General features: G+C 43.0%; 1 long non-coding RNA gene across 1 annotated transcript in view; it reads left to right on the plus strand.

The window, feature by feature from the left end:
* The window catches only part of LOC143475334 (uncharacterized), a 53,109-nt gene that overhangs the window by 15,764 nt on the left and 15,684 nt on the right, over positions 1-21,661 (plus strand). Inside the window, exon 4 of the long non-coding RNA XR_013121001.1 lies at positions 16,314-16,381. This is a non-coding gene — a long non-coding RNA (uncharacterized LOC143475334). The remainder of the gene's footprint in view (positions 1-16,313; positions 16,382-21,661) is intronic.

Below are 21,661 nucleotides of genomic sequence, written 5' to 3' on the forward strand. Positions count from 1 at the left end.
AAGGAGAACCGGCATGAAGTACATGCCCTGTTTTCATTGTCTGAGTGTGCCATGTGTCGCTAATAGCAGGTAGATGAAGACAGATATGGAGAACCAGCAGTAGCAGGTCTCCAGGTGAAAACTTAATTGCCTTGTGCAGTTAATTAATGATGTTACAGTGATTTTGTGTTGATCAAAGCTCCCTAGTGGCTCCTGTATGCTTTGGGGCAAATGACTCATCCTCAGAAATGTTAAAACCAAACCTGTGCCCTTGCGTTTAGGAGCCTGCGCCTATGAAAACCAGAACGTTTTGGAATCGGCCGTCTGTGATATCAGCATGGGTGGCTCATGGGCTTTGGTGTGCTGTAGCTATCTCTAGATTAGCCATTAGTCTAAAAACACACAGATGATAGATTCAGCCAATGGGCACAGATCACACCTATGACATCCATAGCCACAGTGCAATATCTTTTATAATTTGAGACTAGCAAACAATTAGTGATCACATAATGAATCATTTTTTATTCATAATCATCCACATGTGAAGACTCAAATCAAAGGGAATGAGAGTGACTGTGAACCTGAAAGGTTCCTACAGGTGACGTTAACATATATATATTGTTTTGTTATGATCAACGTGTGACTTCTCTCTTCCCCTCTCCGTTGCCTATTATGTATTTAATAGTCATCACTCTGTGATGCTCACTGATATATTTTAGAGCTATATAAATGAACACGACTGATTCATTAGCGGAGGTGTTGGTGATCTCAGAATATGAGTCTGAAGTGTGCACAACCCTGCGTGTGTAGCCTGTGGCTTGTGTGCATGTTTCTGCAGTGGCATAATTGACTGTAGGTTTACATGCTGGACTTAGCGCGTTGTGTTAGACTCATAATGGTGTTGTGTTTCGGAGCGGTTACTTTTCCTGTGTTCGCGCGTGTGTGTACTTGTGTTTGGCATGTTGCAACAGAAATGAAAGGGGACACTAAATTTCAGAGCATCCCTTCTGAAACGTCAAGCAACCCCATAGCACCAGCGGAAGAGAATCTCTAGCACAGCCATATGTGTTAACTCACTGACCGTTTGAACACTCAGGAACCAGAATGCTTTGTGTCACGCGCTTGCTGGCCAATCAGATGGTCCAGAGTGGACCTGCCCAGCCAGAGGCGAATGTGGGGAGAGCTGTCAAAAGCCATGGAATGTTTGTTTATGGCCTCCATTTTGAAGTTTAAAGGTGATCAGAGTCATAACCACACTGATACTTTCAGGACAAAATGTTTGAGATACATAAGCAACAGGTATTTCAAGCCTTATGGGAGCTCATCTAAATGAACATTTGTCCTTGTCCATTATTTAAATGCAGGTATTCGTGGTCAACCTAACACAGAAAACCAAATATCTAAATATGGGAGGGGGAGGGGGGGGGGGGGTGGAGACCAACTATTCTCTCTTGCTAGCAGTTAAAGAATGGCTCAAGCTTTTGCCAGTACATGTTCTCAATAGGCAGTGTGAGCAGACAGGATAGCTTAGCCACATTTGCATCATAGGAGACGAATGAGACGACAATGCAAGCCAAGTTTCACTAGGCCGTCCACACAAGTGTCAACAGTACTGGGTCTGCCAGCCGAAACTGCTGCAAGTGTCCAAAGGTAACACAGAACTTGAGTGCTTGTGTGTCTTACTGTCGTGAAAAAACCTCCCTGCTCCTAGGGACCTGTTATTTTGCTATCTAATGTGATGCATATATAGAGCTAAAACATCAATCCACTTTGCAATTGGTGTTATAGCCACAGATAAGAATCGGTTTTAAAACATGAAGTCTCTTGGATTTTTTTGGTTGTCTAAGCACACTTTAGCAGTGAGGAGGTTGTCACTTATATAAAACACTCCAGAGTTACACTTGAGAAAATAAGATAATTACATGTAGGTTTTTCCCCAAAGTGCTTGACAGCAGTGTCTGAAAAAACATTGATATGTGAAAATGTGGCTGGTCTTTTATATTTCATATCTCCCTACCTAGCTCATAGGTTTTCCTGTTGACGTATGCTTGCAAGTCCCAATCATTGACGCATTACAAGATTATTAATAATGACAGTAATCCTCATGATCCTTAATTAACATCTTCACATCCCAAAATATAGAGAAACATGTTAATAGCTAACATTACTGAAAATACTCATCCTTTGATGTAATCTACCCTTATTGGGGGAACAATGATCACACAGTCAACGTGAAGTTCACCACCATCTTTGCACGCAGCACTAGCATAGCTAGATAGCTAGCTACCGCACGGATAAGCTGAGGTGGTATCACGCATGTGCTTTTCAACACGTGTCTCAACATACGTGTTTCATCTCTGTCAGCAAGCAAAAAAAAGAAAAGAAAAATGCCCCTTTTCTAGGTCAGCCTGCTAGGTGGTTTGGCACAAAATACAAAATAAAGATATAGGACAGAAGAAGACAGAATGAAAGAGTGGGGGAGGAGCCTTTGTAGTATAATTAGCTATCTGTCTTGTTTTGATCTGAAATCTGTCTGACATATTCTATCAAACTCCCTAATGTTATGAAACATGACTCAGAAGTATCACAAGTATCTGTATAGTGCACGCAGGAGCTAACAGTGTCTAATAATCACACATATGTATCTACGCTTCCATATACAAACCTCCCACCCCAGGTGTGCTAATAGTACATCTGCACACAGCCCAGAGCTTTGCGCTACGCTGCTGGATGCAATCTGATGCTGACACGTTTTTCATATGCTGAGGCTGTCTGCAGTCAGCAAGCTGCCCTGGTCTCTGCCGAACATCTAATTGGATGCATTGCAATTTCAGCGAGCAGCTAGACACTTCGGAGTTTGGAATGGAGGCGTATTGATTTTCCTAAAGCTTTTGCAACTCTCTGTCTCTCTCTCTGTAGTCCTTCATCAGTTGACAGGGTCTTTTTGTCCTCTTTTGCAGTCACAAATAAATCCAAACACACCTTAATCAATAGCAATTGAGGTCAGCTTTTTGTGGGTGTCCCCTTCGGCGGCTGGGGGCGCCCCAGGCACCTCTGCGATCGTCAATCAAGCCGCAGGTGCGAGTCAGCATGTCAATGGGCGACATTAATGGGTTTAACGGCGGCGCGGCCGCGTGGAGTGGAGGGTTATAAGGAGGTTTCCCCCCTCGGTAATATAGAGAATTAATGAAGATGAAGAGCTTCCATAGGGCTGTGAAAGAACCCGTTGGGGGAATTGAGATCAAACCAGCGGAGGTGTAATTCGAAGTTAAATTCAGAATGAGATGAATGTCATTTTACAGAGAGGAGTCATCAAAAGAGACAGCCGTGTCGCACAGAGGAGAAGGGCAGACACAGTGGCCCGCTGTGACAAAGCGGTTGTGAGAGAGGGCGTCTTTACTGTTAGGGTGTAATTTACTATGGAAGGCCAGAGGACATCTCTACTTGAACAGGCTGCATATTCCAGTAAACCCAGAAATCATCCAGAACCTGTTTGACGTCTGGGTTTATCTGGGTCTGGGTTTGTTTGCTTATCTGGTTCTTGCAAACTTCAGATCAGCTGTCCCTAAATGATTTAACTGCACCGTCCAACTCTGCCAGTTCCAGCACATACTTGGGAAGATGCGTAAAAACATTCTCCTGTCCTGAGAATATGACAGGGCATGTATAAAGAATGAAAGTAAGTTCTGTGGAATAGTCACCACTGCAGGGAGGGCAAACAGAAAACACACACACACACACACACACACACACACACACACACACACACACACACACACACACACACAAGTACTGAAAGGCAAAATATAATTAAACTTTTCTCCCAGCAATATGTACAAACTTTGAGTTGCTCCCATCTGGCTGGTTTAGACATCGAAGCGACTAGACGGGAATAAATAAGTGGAATAAGACTTTAATAAAGTCTTAAGTTCATTATGCAATCTATGCCAAGCTTTAAATACTGCCTAGCATTACATATTCTGATCATGCATTTGTTTATTAAAGGGCCAAACAACCTCATGTACAGCCAGTAAAACCTGTGTGTACATCTAGTGACACCCATAAAATGCACAGAAAAAGCTGCATAAAAACAGTATTCATAATAAAGTAACCGGGTTGCTGAGTTCACTGAGTATTTCCTGTGGAACAGCAGAACCACTCAGAGAAATGGAGACAATGTATTCAGCACTGAGTCCATGTGATGTCACTCTCGCTGATCCAGAGTGAGGGACTTTACAGCCCAGAGAGGAAGGAGAAACAAATCTGCTGTATGAAATGAAAACGCAGTGCTAAATATGAAATACTCCGCAAAACACAGCGCATGGTGGGGATTAAAGTTGAGTCCTTCCACTTAATTTTGACAGTGAATTCTTCCAGTGCTTGTCCTCCATGGCGCACCACAGGGGCGGCGGTGTATAACGGGTTAGGGTGTGTGTATGTGTGTGTGTGTCTCCTATCCCAGCACCCTTGTCATCTCTGTGACTCAAACTCTAGCAAGAGCGTGTCCGGGTCAGGTGGCACAACTGGGCCTTGTGTAACCAGAGAAGGAGGCCTGGATCCAGAAAGTCCATTTAGGCAAAATAAATAACAGTTCCACAATCTAAATTAAAGCGCTTGCTGAGATGTATCTAATTCCAGAAGCATAGATTTAGAAATTCCTCTATATTTGAGTGGATTATAACAAATGACAAGACAACAAACATCAACGGTTTTTGGAACCGGAAATATATAAGTACACGTTTACAGTCCAGATGGCTACTATAACCTACTTTTGTAGGATTGACAATGATGAATAAGCCGTAGATTAAGAATTAGGTCACACAGGCTTCCTTAACTTACTTCAAGACGTTTTTTTTTTTTTGTTTTTTACACGTTGTCAAGATTAGAATAGATGTAGAGCTATGTGCATTTTACATCTACATTTCTGTATTTGGCAGACCCTAACAACTTTAGTCACGCTACAGTAAGAGGTGAGAATGTATGTTTGGAGTCATGCATGAGAACTGTTATTGGTAAATAAGTAACAGATTTCACTATGTGCGGTTGTTGTGTGGAACGTGTGACTTGTCAAAGGTTAAATCTAAGTTTTAGAACCTGCTGCAGACCTGATAATGCTTTGTGAATGTGGATGACTATTTCCTATCTAATATATTACTCTCAGGTGTTGTTTTTTTCTGTCATATACATGTACAACCATGCGTGAAATTGGCAATATGGGGAAATATTGGTGTCAAAAAGGTGCATCTTATAATATTGACATTTTTAATCATTTGAATTTTTTCAATAAATGCTAGTATATGGTTTTTTTGTTCCACGCACTTGTAATGTTGAAGATTCATTTTATTGGACATAGACTTGAAATTTGTGTGCATGAAGTTTACTTATACCCCTTAAAACCCTTTGCTTCCAAGTTTTTGGTGTGTGCGCTGTGGAACTCCTGTTGGAGGACAGCCGTCTAAGCACCAGAACAGCTGTGAATTGAGCTCCACGGATGGCGGCGGTCCTTCCTGTCTTTGTCAGGGCTGAAGGAGACAAGAGAGAGATTTTTCCTGAGCAGCAAACCTGCAGTTATCACACGAAAAAACAACACGCTGGACCTCCACCGTCTTCCTCTGCGGCCAGACGGGGAGCGTCTCAGCAGGGCTGGGTAGTAACGAGACGCGTGTCTCGCTGCCTGGCGTAAATCAGGACACACCGGTAGCTGCATACTGTTAAGAGTTTCAGAAAAAGGCAGCAATTGTATTACTGCTATCTTTTAAAAATATGGTGACTATTAGCAGGATTATATTACAAATTAACAAGGATGCCTTACACCTGCCCACCCGTTTCAGCAGTTCTAACTGAGCTAACGTTTGTCATTTCTCTTGTCGCACTGTGAAGATTAAGTGTGGGACTAAAGGTTCTAGTGCAGTGGCTCGACTGAAATGTCCCACTGGCCCATTGACTTGACTTAATCAACAGTTCTCTTTTAAGTAAGATTTCAGTAGATATACAAAGCAAAGATGTAGTTAATATTTCGATAAATAACATAAAAGTATAGAGTTTGAGCAGACTCGGGTGACATGTTTCTTCATTCACTCATCAATATCGCAAAGAAAAAAGTTAACGAGCCACTCACAGCTTTACAATATTGTTCTTTCTGTCCGTAAGTGGTAGTTCTTGCTTTTAGCTCCGTGGCGCCAACATACTTCAAACACCTTCTGGAGCGTTTAACAGATATTCTGCCAGGCTCACCCTTCTCCCCCCAGAATCACACAACAGACTGCGAATGTTTAACTAGATGGAGCTTTAAACGCTGAAAGTGAGAAGCTGAGATATCACCACAGCTCTAAGTTGGACTCGGGTGAGCCAGCCCCTCACTATTTCTGTGGTCCAGTCCTCAGATGCAGGGTCATTGAAAATCTCCTTCAAAGGAAGAGGGTTTTGGGAATCTAAATCTGAGAGGCCCTGGCAAAAGGCTAAGACCAAAGGAGGACACCAAACTCCTGAACGACTTCCCCAGCAATCCTGTCAAGGCCCCCTTCCCGTCACCCCCGCTGACCGACACCGCAAACAAAAGACGACTGTTCCTGTCTGTTTCTGTCATCACCGAACAAACACTGGATCTCCGGCAAGCTGGCCATTGTGGTCTGAGAAATGTTTAGTCTGCTAGCGCGTTGAGGAAAGGGAAAGAGCACGTCCATTGTCCTTGGTTTACTGTGGGAACACGTCCTCTTCTCTAACCCTTAATGACTGATGTGGACCACAAGAAGGAAAGAACAAAGAAGAGGAGAAGCTTGTGTGCAGCTGCTCTATTGGAGAACATCGTCCGGCTCGTTAAATACACCAACCATTTCAGTTTGCTTCTTGTTTAAAAGGTAGAACATTGTGAGGTTTCAAAATTTAAGAACCAAGAATTTAAGAATCTTTTATGAATTATTTTTTTCTCTACACAAGCACGTGCTGTATGAATAGTCTCCTCAAGATGCTTAAGGAGTATTGGTAGCATAATATGATCCACCTAGTGTTAAGGATTATCTTGAAAATATATTTGATGGGACACCTCGAAGTGAAATACTATAGTGTTCAATTTCACTATTATCATGCATGTAAAATGAAACATAATATTAGGAAGTATGTTCTCTAAAAACATTGGACCCCACTGCATGGCACAAAAAGGCACGAATATGGTTCTCTGACAGTAACCTGATTGATGATCTTCTCACAGCCGTTTGGATGGAGCGAGTGGTGGCCATGTCTTTCTGCTTATGGTGAACACATTGAGGGGTATCGTGTACAGCTGGCCCTACTGAACTAATCCAAACAGTCTGGGGCTGCTATGGTGAAGCACCATGAGAAACCCAGCAGGATGGAGTTTGATTTAAAGGTATGTCAGACCAGCTGTTAGTGCTGTTTCATGTCCTGGAGCTATCGTTGCATCATGTGTGTCATTTTGTCGTATAATATTGAGTCAGAAGTGGGCTGTGTCCAAGGCATTACTTTGTTTTTCATTTAATCCTTTTTGTTTTAGCAACATAGAGCACAATGATAAAACCGAAGGCCGTCTGTGCACAAAACACTGTAAACATGCAAGTGCTCCATTTGAATTTCTCCAAAAAATGTCTGGACTTTTAAAACACGCAGAGGTTCCAGTGTTATAAGAAGTGTAAGACAGTGAAAGGAACGGATTAAAATGTTTATTTGTTTGTATTTGTTCTTGTGGACTGCGCAGTGACTCCTTCCCATAAGGAGTGTCAGATAGCACCTGTGGTCTCTAAATGGGACTCTGACGTCTCCTCAATGTGTGGTTTTTCTGGATCAGCACGATTGGATCCCTCGCGACTTAATTCTGTCACTTCATTTCGCAGCTTAATGAGAACACAATGTTAATCCACTGGCTTGACAGCGTTCGACGTCTGCGATCGATCTCCCAACCTAAGCAGCGCTCCAACGTGGAGTCCGACAGCGGCCGCAATGCGTCAAACGAGAAAATGATAAAAGGGAACGATGTTGCTCTTTGGCGGGAAACCTGATGAAAGTGAAAAGATGTGAGGAGATGACGAAATATAAAAGAAAGAAAGCGAAAAATATTCTGACCTGCCACAAGTTTGTTTATATTTATGGCATTCAGAGAAGGTGCGGCATTTCAGTGGTGGAACAGTCAAACTAATATTGAACCAGGAAATATTACAACCAGGCAGTATTTTTTTCTACTCTACAGTGGTATAAAGCCTATAACTGAATTCATGATTTTTCCTTTCATATCTGTTTATTCAAATTTATTGTTAACCTGTAGCTTGACAAGAATTTTGCAGCATTTAGGTAGCCAATTAATTGTGATGTGATATGGTGAGTTTTGTTTGTTTTTGCAATCAAATAATAAAAAAGTTATATAATTCAAAATTTAAAAGAGATAAGGAGGTGGTGGAGAGTTATTCTGACTTCTCTGAGGAGCTTTGCCCAGCCATCAGCTAGAACTAATGTTCCCTTTATCTGCTCAGGGGTTGAGGTGGGACTCTTCAGTCTTCACAAGATTAAAATTGTGATGCTTGGAAATTACAAAATAATTTAATAGTTTATTGATCCTAAAACATTAGCATGTTGAAACAAAAGATATCCTACTTTAATTTTCATAATTCGTTTCAAGAACATTCTAATTAATAATGTAACAAATGTGCTTTTCAATTTACAGTCCCACACTTTGAATGAGAGATTTTTAGACATTTTAGGGTCTGTCGTGCTCGAAGGTAATTTCCTGAATGGAGCTTAATTAACCTTGTTTAGCTAATGAGCTCAGTGAGGTGTAAAGAGGAGAAGGGAAAATACTCAACTGCCATGCTAGGGGTCTCCTTGAGCAGAACTAGCAAATAATGCTATTTGTAACAAGCAAATAAATTATGTCTGTGTGAGCACGAGGAGCCAGTAATGAGGACAATGTCAATAAAAGCTATATGTCATAAGTGAATACTTCATACTTTTCAGTCAGGTCTGTATCTGTCAGGTCAACCTTAATTTTACAACCCACAAGACTATCATGCTAGCGTAGCTAATTCTTGAACCACTCTCCTCGGCATTCTGTGATCCAGGTCTTGGAACCCCTGACTTTGCACGCTCAGGCCATTTCGACTGTCTAAACGTGTATTTATAGGAGTGCATTAGCCGGCCCTTTACTTTGTTGGTCTTGGCAGTGACATCCTTGATGTCCATACCGCCAACGGTGAGCTTTGCGCCTCACATTGTGGCGAATGCTAAGTTGTTCCACCCGCGGTCCTCTCAACAGTCAGCCGCTAATGCTTGTCCATCAAAGCTTTTTATTCGCCTCCCCTCCACGCAGCTGGGGCTCTAATTGATTAAATATTCAAATCTGAGAGGCACGAGGCACGAGTGGAGGAGAATGTGTCTCAACATGAGGGCAATCGATGTATTAGCCATTTAGAGTAATGAAACAGGACCCCATACGTGGGGTCTCCTGCAGCCGTAACCCCATTTGCGTAATTACACATCGGAAGTACCATCGCTCGGACACCTTGGACAGGCCTGATGTAAACACAGCACGTTCCTAATCAGGGAAGTGCATGCATGTCATCCTGATAAAGCGTTAACGAGAGAAGGGTCGTGTCTAACACTTGACGGCATCCCTACAAACCCTTGCACGTGTGGGCCGAAGTTCTTTGAGAAGCCATCAGTGACCCAGTGAAACCTCCGGATCCGGGGCGTTTTCCACACGTCAGGGGTCGTGGAGGCTCTGGCATAGCTCACCTGGAGCTCCAGAATTTCTTGCCATTCCTCCAGTCTTCATTCATCTCTTGGTACTCTGAGCACTTGTTCTCTTCTTCTTTGTAAACCCTTGTATTCCTCTTGTCTGACCTGACTGTGATTCATTCCTCTATAGGCCCCAGTATCTTATTAGCCTTTGTGTTTTCATCCCTGTTATTAATTCTTGCATTTTGCGACCCAATTTGATAACCTATGTGCCCTTTTGTGAGTCAGCCATCTGGATGAATGCTAATCAAACGTCACCATGCACAGGCCTCTTGCTAAAGCCTCCCTTAGGTTACAGGAGACTTGTCTCTTATAACGTGGCATGTCAGACAACGTGGGAATTTAGAAAGGTCGAATAGCTTTTTGGCAGCTAGTCAGTTACCATAAATTCATTTCTTTAATTGCATTACCTTCAGCCAACCTACCAGCTCGTTTCTTATGTCTAAATGTGCAGCTGACTAGCATAAATATGTATGAATTATCCATGACACACATTTGCTCATGACAGCTCATTCGCTAATGAATCATCATTAACATGCCGCAGAAAGCTCACAGCAGGAGAGACTGCAGTGCACTAAGGCCACTGAAATATAAAAATGCACCCAGCAAAAATAAAGAATGATTTGCTGTGCATTCATCTAAACAACTCTATTGGCATGTGCTAAAGACAGGGGAGTTGGCTTAACACCTAATTAAAATGAACCGAAGAGCTGTGGACAGGATTCTTGTAATCATCTATTAAGATTTACTTATATTACACAAGAAGATTGCATTGTGCTGTTAAGCTAAATCCCATTACAGCAGGAACGCATGAAGAAGCAACTTCCCAGGCCATGTTAGCATCCTTTTCACGGATAACTACATCATTTTGTAATTTACACTTTATAGTGTACCTAGTGTACCTTGGGCCACATAAGGCAGTAAAATGGGCTGAGGTGTTTTAGGGGTGAATCCCAAACCAGTGAATACCAGTGAGGTGAATCCCAAACCAGTCAATACCAGTGAGGTGAATCCGAAACCAGTGCAGCACGTAGGTGGATGGCAGCCCCACGGAGGGGCAGACTTGTGTAAGCCCGAGCTGCCTTCAGAGTCCCCTTAAGTATTTCTTCATCTCTGTCGTGTAGTTTCTTGTCGTGCATCCAATGTCCGGCCCCAGTATTATTACTGGGTTACCGAATGCCTCACTGATGGCCTTCAGCTGCCTGGGGACATCGAAACAAAAGATTACAATTCGACTCATGTTCAAACAAATCTTCCCTGTCACAAGCAGCTAAATCTATGTGGACAAGCCTGACTAATGGAGTTTTGAGTAGAAAAAAAAAGATTAGGTCATTCCAGGATTACAGATTACCCAAGCGTGGATTGGATTGGTACAAGTACAGTATTGATTGGCCATGTTATCCAGTGTTATCTCAAGGGAAAAAATGACTAATGCTATCATGGAGACATGAGTTGGCATTGATGATTTAGAGAAGACCCTGGCAGCCTGGGCTAATTTGAGCTTTGATGTCCACATCTTAAATGGCCTTTTTTTCCTAGCACATTGCTCAAAGAAATGTACTTCCATCCTGATCTCATCAAAAACTTATTATTTCCAAATATGCACAGTGACTCATTTGACTTTGCACCAATGCATAATATATCAGCAATTATGACCACTAAAATGCCACATATCCCTAAAAGAAGAAATTTGCCCAACAAACATTTACAACCCTTGCGCAGGCCGAGCCTGAAGGGCTCTGGGACCAATGTTCAATGAGTATGTGAGTTTCACATTTAATACATCAGACTAGAAGGCACTGAGCGTCTCTCTGTTGGGAGGCGGTTCACCGAGATGGATCTGCGGTGGGGCCACATGCATCACGCTAATAAAAAGGGTGAGGGAACCATGGGATAGATTAAGGCAGCTTGACGAAACGCTCAATCATCTTTCTTTTACCTGATTGGGTGTGTGAATTCAGAGATCACTTGACTTCATGCAGCAGTGCATGCCAAGTGAGTGCCTTCACACGATTGGTTGTTTTATTGTTTGTTTGTGAAGATTAATGAGTTATTATTGCCTTGTGCAAGATGCACAAGGTAGAGTATCTCAGATGCTATAATCTTGTGCATAGCACACAGCTACATCAGATCTGTTCAGGCACCTTTGCTTGAGTTGTCAAGGGCGCATACAGGATGAAAGGGGGTGGGGTGGTGGTGGTGGTGGTGGTGGTGGTGGTGGGGATGGGTGGTTGTTGGCTGCTTGCCCAAACCAGGCACCAGAAGAGCACTAAAACACGGACAGCCTGAAGGTCTTCAAAGACCACACGGGAGAACTTTGTAGTATGTGATATATCAGGTGTGCCCGAAATCAAGTATAAAAGTTCTTGGATTCCAGATCCAGTCTTGGATTTCCTGGAGACCAGCGCAGGTTGTTTTCCTCTATGTGGGTCATCAGCTAATTACCGAACCCTTCATGACCTAAAATGGGCCACGGAGGAGGGACCGCGTATGAAAGGTTCCCTCGTTTATCAGCACTTTTCCAGCAGCGAAAGCGCAGGAGAAACAGCCAAACCGCGCGTTTCCAAACTGTAGCTATTTTCAGCAGCTCACAGATCATGTGTGTCAGTGTTGCATGCAAGAGGCTTCTGCATAGCTGTTTGGGCCTGAACTTTGACAGAACTCCTGGCTCTTATAACAAATATTGTCATGCGCTGTGACGGCATTGCACAATACTGTAGTGTTATACTACTTATTATTTCTTTAACAAAGAGACTTCATTCGGTTTTGTTTGATGCCTCTCTACCCAGTCCTGAAAGCAGTCTACCTAATTCTGTAGTCTACCATTGACTAATGAGGTGCACCACACACACTCCTGTCTTGATCTGCTGCTCAGACGCGTGATTCCTTGAAACCCCACCAAATAAATAAACAGTTCAACAGTGAAGTAACAGAAGCTTATAGTGTGCACGCTAGCTTTATGCACAACAGTTAGTGTAAAAGAAACAGGAATATCTTCAGTGTCACTCACAGTAAAGCACGCCGGCGCCGTGAGGATCCGCCATCAGCCGCACGGAGCCGGCGCACGTGGGTCTGCGTGATTTGGAGCTGCTCCACGCGTCGAGGAGGGAGGTCGCGGGGTCACCTCCTCATTCGTTCCTTTTATCAGAGAACCACGTAGTGCCGACCTCTACGGGTGTCCTTATGTTGCATTAGAAGGAAAAATTGTGCATTTCCTTTTGACCGTCTTATTTTTTAACGACTTCACATTGTTAACTGTCAATGGGAGAGTCCAGACATCGAAGACACTGCAAGATAAAGTGACACAATTAATGTGCTCTGGACACCAAATTAAAGTGCCCATTAATATTAGTATTATAGGAGTATTATTTGAATGCTTTGTCTAAAGGTTAAGAAACTGTATTCATTCTGTGTTGTTAGTTTGCCACCTGGTGTTGAGTAGAGGAGGGTGGGTTCCCCTTCCGAGTCTTGGTTCGTCATTTGTTCCTCAGGTGCTTGGGGAGGTGTTTCTTGGCATCACTCTATTCACCTGCTCATTAGGGGCCTGGATTCTTTGTAAAGCTGATTGTGACAACCCAACACCTGCTGTAAAAAGCACATATGCACTATCAATATGAAGCTTTTGTGGATCTGTGCTGCCCTGGGCAATTCCAGCAAAACTACTCATCTCTTTAACCTTGCTCAGTATTTACAAGTTTTTTTAAACAGTATTCTACCAAAGGTTGGTCGTCTCCCCCACCAGGACAGGATGGTGAAGGCTCACATATGCTTCCTCCAACACACAGGTAGCCAACCACCATATCACCACACTTGGAGGAGAACACCACCCACCATCTGGCAAGCAGACACAACCAGATTGTGTAGCATTATGGACCTGTCTTCTCCTGTCTAGAAATTAATCATATATGTTCAGTTTTAGCACTAAATTGACTTATTCACTATAGATAATATAATGAATAATTGATTTCCTTATAGACATTAAGGTTTTAGAACTTACCAGAAGAGATTTACAAAATGAATTACCTTGTGGCAGGCTAATGTCATAGAACAGACGAGCAAGAGTGTGATTCGGTTTGTCATTCACCATACAGGGCAGTGAAGACATGCAGTCTAGTTTGGTCTTCTGACCTAAAAACATTGGTAGACCTGGTCCAAATTTGAGGAAAGATTGATATTTTCAGCTTGTATTTTTCTTCTTGACCTGAAAAGATAAAAACTCTACTTCAAATGAGATCAGGTAGGGGGTAGCCTTTGTTACATAAATACATGGTTATATAGTTAATGTTGCTCATAGTAATATTGCTGATAATGAATGGTAACTAGTAGGTTATACACCAGTGGACACTAAATGATTAGGTTTCATTGTTTAGCATTTAAACTCAAGTTATTACTTTAAGTCTGCTCCATTTTGAATACAATTTCAGTCACCACCTCACAGCTCTGAGGTTTCCTAACCCCCTGACCTAATTGCCTGTGTGTCACTAAAGCTAACTACGACTGAATAGGCACCCATGGTTCTGGGTAAACTTTCTTCACTTGGGGGTCGGGCAGCTGTTCAAACACACTGCAGTCTCACTTTAATAAAGGTGTCGAATGAGCACACGACACTGTGTTGAAAAACAAGGAGCTGGAAAGAGTGACAGAAGAATCCATAGCTAATTAGAGCAGCTGGCTTCTAAGCCAGACAGTTTGACAAGATCGCTGAAAAGAGCTCTCTGCATGTGAAAGTGCTCGGTAAGACCCACTGTATTCAGATGAGAGAGAGAGAGAGTTCTCCATGTTGGGCAGGATGTGTGTGGAATGAAAATAAGTAACAAGGAGTAATGAGATGTGGGGGAGTGTTCGAGAGTTACAGAGTGACTGATTAGAGGATAGAGGCCATTGAAGATCTGACAATAAAATCTGGTTCCCTAAAATCAGACAACTCTGCACCTTAACATTATTTGAGAGGCATGTGTATATTTTTCATTGATCAAGTTTCATTTTTCATCACATTTCTCAAAAATGTGTTATGCCACTTAAAAGTAACTGATTACCTTACTGGTTTGTGAGTTGCCTACAGGAATCAATTTGACATTGTTGGTAATTGAGCAGTGGAGAGTAAGGAGGCTGTGTTGATCTGTGCTGATCTTCAGTGGAGAGTGAGGAGGCTGTGTTGATCTGTGCTGATCTTCAGTGGAGAGTGAGGAGGCTGTGTTAAAATGCGCTGATGTTCAGTGGAGAGTGAGGAGGCTGTGTTGATCTGCGCTGGTCTTCAGTGGAGAGTGAGGAGGCTGTGTTAAAATGCGCTGATGTTCAGTGGAGAGTGAGGAGGCTGTGTTGATCTGTGCTGATGTTCAGTGGAGAGTGAGGAGGCTGTGTTGATCTGTGCTGGTCTTCAGTGGAGAGTGAGGAGGCTGTGTTGATCTGTGCTGGTCTTCAGTGGAGAGTGAGAAGGCTGTGTTGATCTGTGCTGGTCTTCAGTGGAGAGTGAGGAGGCTGTGTTGATCTGTGCTGGTCTTCAGTGGAGAGTGAGGAGGCTGTGTTGATCTGCGTTGATCTTCAGTGGAGAGTGAGGAGGCTGTGTTGATCTGCGCTGGTCTTCAGTGGAGAGTGAGGAGGCTGTGTTGATCTGCGCTGATCTTCAGTGGAGAGTGAGGAGGCTGTGTTGATCTGTGCTGGTCTTCAGTGGAGAGTGAGGAGGCTGTGTTGATCTGCGCTGATCTTCAGTGGAGAGTGAGGAGGCTGTGTTGATCTGCGCTGATCTTCAGTGGAGAGTGAGGAGGCTGTGTTGATCTGTGCTGGTCTTCAGTGGAGAGTGAGGAGGCTGTGTTGATCTGCGCTGGTCTTCAGTGGAGAGTGAGGAGGCTGTGTTGATCTGCGTTGATCTTCAGATTCTTGATGTTTATTTGCGCGTGCGGTGGAACTTCAGGGTTTTTTCTGATCTGCAGCGGGTGCGAGTCTTGCCTCAGGCAGCCAGTGGAACCACACCAGGGGTGAAATCAGACTTACGAAGAGAGACAGACAGGGGGAGGAAATTAGACCCCAGAGGCCTCAGCTCAGAGAACATTATCACCTCCTGACCTTGTAGCTTCCAACATGGCCTAGACAGAATCACAGAGACATTCAGAAAGTAAGAGTCATGAAGGATTTGACATAAACATTAGCTGATCTGCCAAGCATGATATAAAACAGAAAAAAACACGACACAAGCACATTAGATATACAGAAGGACATACAAACTCCTCCAACACCAAAGACAAACGTTTTCTTTTACTATTTTTAAAATTAACACAAATACATTCTATATTGTTTGACTTAAGCATTCAGTGCTCTCTAGCATTATTGATAAAGATCAGCAAAAAGACTGTCAGATGTCAAAATTTAAAAAGTTACTCTCCACGAGAAAGCAAGAGAGGGGGGGCTAAATCATTAAGTGTACATGTTTTAATTATTAGATGAATTGTGTATGTGGAAGGTGATCGATTTTACCAAAGATTGCTTTCAGTGACACTTCTATTGGGCCACTTATGGCTAGTCGATGAAAACGTAATGGAGAGCTAACGCTTGCAAATCACCTCAGGTGCTTTTCTTTCACATTTCTCAAATAACAGGGTCCTGCTTTCACGGAGAGGACTGTTGATGACGGGCTACAGCCTTAGACGTTTTGTCTTAAGTAAAGGTAAGCCCAGGGTTAATTCTGCAGCTATTTCAAGATGACATTAAAGTAACCATTAGTTAGTCTTAACGATATTGTTCATTGAAAGACGTCTTTGCACCGATGAGGTCAAATTAACTGCCACTCATAAATTCACCAGTTTTTGCTGGTGAATTATGGTGGTTGAGAGGGTTTCATTGTAAAGTACACCGACTTGTGATCTGGTGTGCGATCTACAATCCTGCATGTACTTCTCACTTTTTCTCACATCAAACACAAATAATATGAGGGAGATGCCCCCTTCATAGTCAAGAAACAGAAGGTAGGGCCACACAGATGTATGACAGCAAATATGTTGTTTATCATCTATGGTTGGGCGTAAATAAGTGTTTCCACATTGTCAAACACGTATTCCACTATAAAGCTTTGATGTAGAAGAGGCAAACTGAACTTTAAGCCAACACATGGAAAGAGTTCGTGCTTTATTGTAATGAGAATCTACCAAGACTCTCCAGGGCTGCTGGATCGATTCTTCCTCTCTCCCAAAGTCCTGTCAGGCAATCACCCTCCACTGTCTGATCACACCGCCCTGATTATGCCAAAGGAGATTATCATTCCGAGCCACGGACATCCGATCTGGAGTCTGCGGTGTGCTGAACTAAAAGACTGGCCTGATTATGGATGTGTTTCACTTTAAGAAATTCCAACATTAGCTCAAATTGAGTGCTCTGTGCTCAAAGCGCTCAAATGCTGCGACGTGTCAAGATGCTGGCCTTTCATCCGCGTAGCACACACCACACAAGTGGTTTACTTGAAGAAACGCAGATTAAGGGCACCTTTCATAAAAAACTGAACTGCACAGGTTAGTGTTTTCAGGTTAATATCATATGAATTGAATGAATGAATTGGTTCATTAAAGCCTTTGCTGGCTGAATAAGGTGGTTGCTGGCAGGGAAGTGCCTTAACTTCAGTGCTGTGAACGAACTCGGGAACTCTACAATATGAAATGCAATATTTAAATAAATATTGAAATAAATTTGAATTGATATCTCCGATTCATCTAGGAAGTGATGCACATTTATATGTAAAGAGCAGTGGTGCACACTAAGGAGCCTGTGTTTTCATTTTGCTTCGAAACGAAAGCGTGGAAGATGCAGAAACTCATTACAGACTCACTGACATTAGGGCGTCATATCAAGTCTGCTAGTTAGCGCGAGAGTATCTCGCTTCATACGCCGACGATACGCCATGCACATGGCAAGACATGAAACAGAATCAAATATCAAAAAAAAAAATAAAGTAACATACTATTCCCAGACCCAGGAAAGTCTTGGAAACCGGAGTGAGGAGCAGAGTTTGATCACCACGAACTGATGCAGAAGGCGTCAAAGCATGAGAGGGACAGCTGTGCCTCACACCTCCTTTAATAACAAGGGGGACTACCACACCACACTTCTGTCTTCTGTCTCATCTGACTAGCAGAATACTACAGGCTCTCGTTTACATGGGAGCAATGCATTGGGAACCCGGTTATCAGGTGGGATGACGTGTTTGCATTTCTTTTTTGTCCTGAATGGAAATTGGATTTCAGTCTGCGTAATCAGAGACCCATCTGACTACATGCGGACTATAGAATAAATGAATGTGGTTAAAATCCTCATTAGGACACGATCCAGATATAAGACGCCCGAAACGACTTTTCCATCAGCGCAGATGCCCTGGCTGCATTTGTGTGCCATGGCAGGGACGCGGTGTGACTCTTGGAGCACAAGTGTTGCTCCACGCACATCGGTTCTCCACTGGGTGACGAGAGCGTGTCATCATCTCGCTATCTCCATCAGGGCCCGGTATACAGCACAACACCCGTTTTCGGCTGAATAAACATGAGGAATCGCGGTCGATACCGCGACAGAGGGAGGAGGGGGCCGCCTGGTGCGTAATGAAAGGCTCTCGCTGAAAGGAGCGTTATCGGCAGCGGGCCCAGCGGACCGTAAATACAGGGCAAATAAAAGGTGCAGCTGATGATATCTTGAGCTAATTAATCCAACCTCCTGCTCGGGACAAAAACCCAAGCCCCCCTTTTTTAATAACCTCGAGTCGCTCGTCCACAGGGCTGAGAGCGGCCGTGCGGGATTAAAAAGCATTGAGCATCCATCTAATAAATAAAGAAATAAATGACGCCTCTGCAAAAGATACCGTTCAAGTCAGGCACAAAACCCACGATCGAAGTCCTGAAGCTGCATATGGACTATGGATGACATCTCGCAATGTGGCAGTGCTGGGCCTCTGGCAGGTTTGCGCTTCTCTTAATAGAGATGGATAGAACCGATTAAGCCCTGGGCTTCATGTTTCGAAAAAGTAATTGGTATCGGTGCACGGGAGAGGACTGCCAAACGGGCTGGACGGGTCAAACCCATGCTGTCAGTGTTTCAGAGCACCTGCCGTGATCCGTATACCGTGGCGGCGATGGTTGAAACGGCGTTTCTTTGAAAGCGCCTGATGAGTATAGTGGGTGGCGAATGAAGGCGCGCTCCCGCGCGTCCCGGGAAAGGTGTGCGAGCGCAGCAATCAAACGATAAGCATGTCATCTTTTAATGAGATCGCTAAACTTCATCTCAGCCTTTCATCTAGTTCACCTTCGCTCACTTGATTCGCCGCAATGCTGCCTTTTGAAGGGGGAAATTCACAGGAGTGACTTTTGAAAGAGCGCAAAATATGTACGATTCTGAACCTGATGAGAGGAAAAATGGATAAAAAGTTGACTGGTTTCATGAAGCGGTGGAAAGGGTCTTGAAATTCTGTTCCGATGAGTATATGTCTGCTTTCTGGTAGGGAGAGTTATTGAAGTCATATACCCCGTTTCAAGCCCCTTCGGTTTCAGAAATAGTCACAGTTTGTACGAACCGACACCAATGAATTTGCAAAATTTAGTAATTCTTTAGTAATGTCCTGTAAAACCATAAAACAGTATATAACGTATACTGTAACGGTATATAAATTTCCAAAACATATGGTATGATTGCATGTGAAACCATAGACCTTTCAGAAGCATATCCTACACAGCTCATGTGATGAAGATCGTTTCAGTCAAACCTTTAGCCATCAACCTTTGACTGAGAATGGGAGTCACCTTGAGAATGGGAGTCACCTTGAGAATGGTCTCGTCAGCCTGGGTGAAGATGAGGTTCGTGCCTATGGCCTAAAGCCTTACGAAATTCTAATTAACACTCAATGGCTTGACAGTCACTTCCCTTTGGGGGAAGCTTTCGTTGACAGCTTTTAATGCTGCACCATGCCAAACCCTGAAGAGTTAGGACAAAACCAGATTTTACCGAATGCCCTCATACCTTAATGTGCTGGCGAAGGCAAGGAAGTCAATTGTAGTCTGTCTGTAATGTTCGGCAGGACTGCAAGCTTGTGTGGTTGGCCATGCGAGCAATTTACCTTTTGAGGAACACTGTTGAGCCTGTCACTAGTGACAGGCAGATAACTCACAAGAGCACAAACAAATAAATCTCTGTGCTACAGCTAGTTTAGACTCCAGTCATGACTAATGCCAGGAGCTCGAGCTATAAATATGGCCTCCACCCGCTACTTAAGGGCTTGATTTTAAAGAGCAATGGTAAGTTACACAAAGCATATATTTCATGTAGTTCTTCGATACTTTTAACATTCCTCCTGGGTCCTGCATTTAATTATGAACAACAGGTACAGAATGTTCTCAGAAAGATTTCAAATGCATTAGTGGTTTTAAAAGCAGCGCTTGCTTAACTGGTTTGTTCAAAAGGCGATGTGGGACTGGAGCCACTGTATGGGTGTACTGGTTTTAGCACAGCCCGGCCCGAAGAAACCAGTGAAAATCACTGACATGGGCCACATATACTAACCTCAGAACCCACAACAGAAAACTCCCCACCTCATCTTGGTTTTGGAGATGAATGATTCTTTTTATTTATAACGAGAATCATCTAACCTCAAATGCATTCATTATGTGGAAAAATGTGTTATTCATTATAGTTGTTACTAAAAAAAGTCCTTAAGGGTTCTTGATGACATAGTCAATGGCCTGTAGTTAGGGGTCGTGTTTAAGTGTTCAGTAAAACAGTGCTCATCCCAGTAGATCAAATAACTGACAGTGAAAGTAAAATGGTTTCAGTCCTCTGAAAAGATCACCATTACCTGGATGTCTCAATGTGGCAAGTTGTCGTGATTAAAAGAAAAAAAATACTAAAAGAGTATAAATAAAAGAGACACCTTGAAGAAGAGTGTGTGTGATGTAGGAGAATCGAGCCTCTTCAGGAGAATGGAGAGGGCCAGGAAACGTGATCAAGACCTAATTTCATACTTTCATACCTTTCATATTCTCACATCTTCAAAATCATATTCAGCTATTTGCTCCCTTCAAGACTTAAAAACAACACAGAGTGTTATTCCTTCAATGTCACTTTGTGGTCATTCGAAGCTATATGCAGACACAGTTCTCTTCACTGCCACCAAGTCTTCCAGCACTGAAGATCCAGTTTTTCTCAGCTTAACTAAGTGTTCTTGCTACGTCTTGCTGGAGAATCCTGTGTTTACATACACAGAACCTGCAAGTGGGCAGAAGAGGACACAGTCCAGCCAGGACTGGAGGAGATGGTTGAGCTCAGCCTGCAGCTCTCCGCTTGCTGGTGACACACTGGTCTAGCCATGCTGGGCAAACGCCTGCGGCCCAAACCACAGGATGAAAATTGCAGACCGAAAATATAATTGATTTTCTTTCTTCCCTATCAGGTGTTTGTTCTTGTCGTATTTCAAAAGAGATTGTGCTGACGCTCTGCTCGTTGACCAGAACGCAGGCGTATTGGTCTATATTGACAACAGCAGTGGTGTATACTTGTTTCAGACCAGTGGTCTAATCCCCAGTATTTGTTAATAGCTGCTTAGTCACTTGACCATTTTTCCACCATGTGCTTCAAAAAGTACAAGCAGTTTGACACTTGTGTGACACTTTTATATAACACCGTGATTACGGTATTTGGTTTCTCTCTGCTTGCTGCTGTGTTCTACCTGTGTGATTATTGAGTGGTAAATTATCGACTTTAATAAGCTATATGAGGATATAATGAAATGCAGGAATTTGAAAAGTTATTCTGTGTACTTTTTCTGTCACCTCATGGTCAAGTTTATGTATTTAAGTCTTGTGTTTTATGTCAAAGTCCTAATTGTTACTCTGGTCATGAATTTCCATAGATATTGACAGCCTTTTAAGCCAAACGATGAAAGTGACACTGTTCTGTGCTTTGTTTTATTTTTAAATTCACT

The sequence above is a fragment of the Brachyhypopomus gauderio genome, chromosome 14 (genome assembly GCF_052324685.1).
Source record: "Brachyhypopomus gauderio isolate BG-103 chromosome 14, BGAUD_0.2, whole genome shotgun sequence".
Classification (NCBI taxonomy): domain Eukaryota; kingdom Metazoa; phylum Chordata; class Actinopteri; order Gymnotiformes; family Hypopomidae; genus Brachyhypopomus; species Brachyhypopomus gauderio.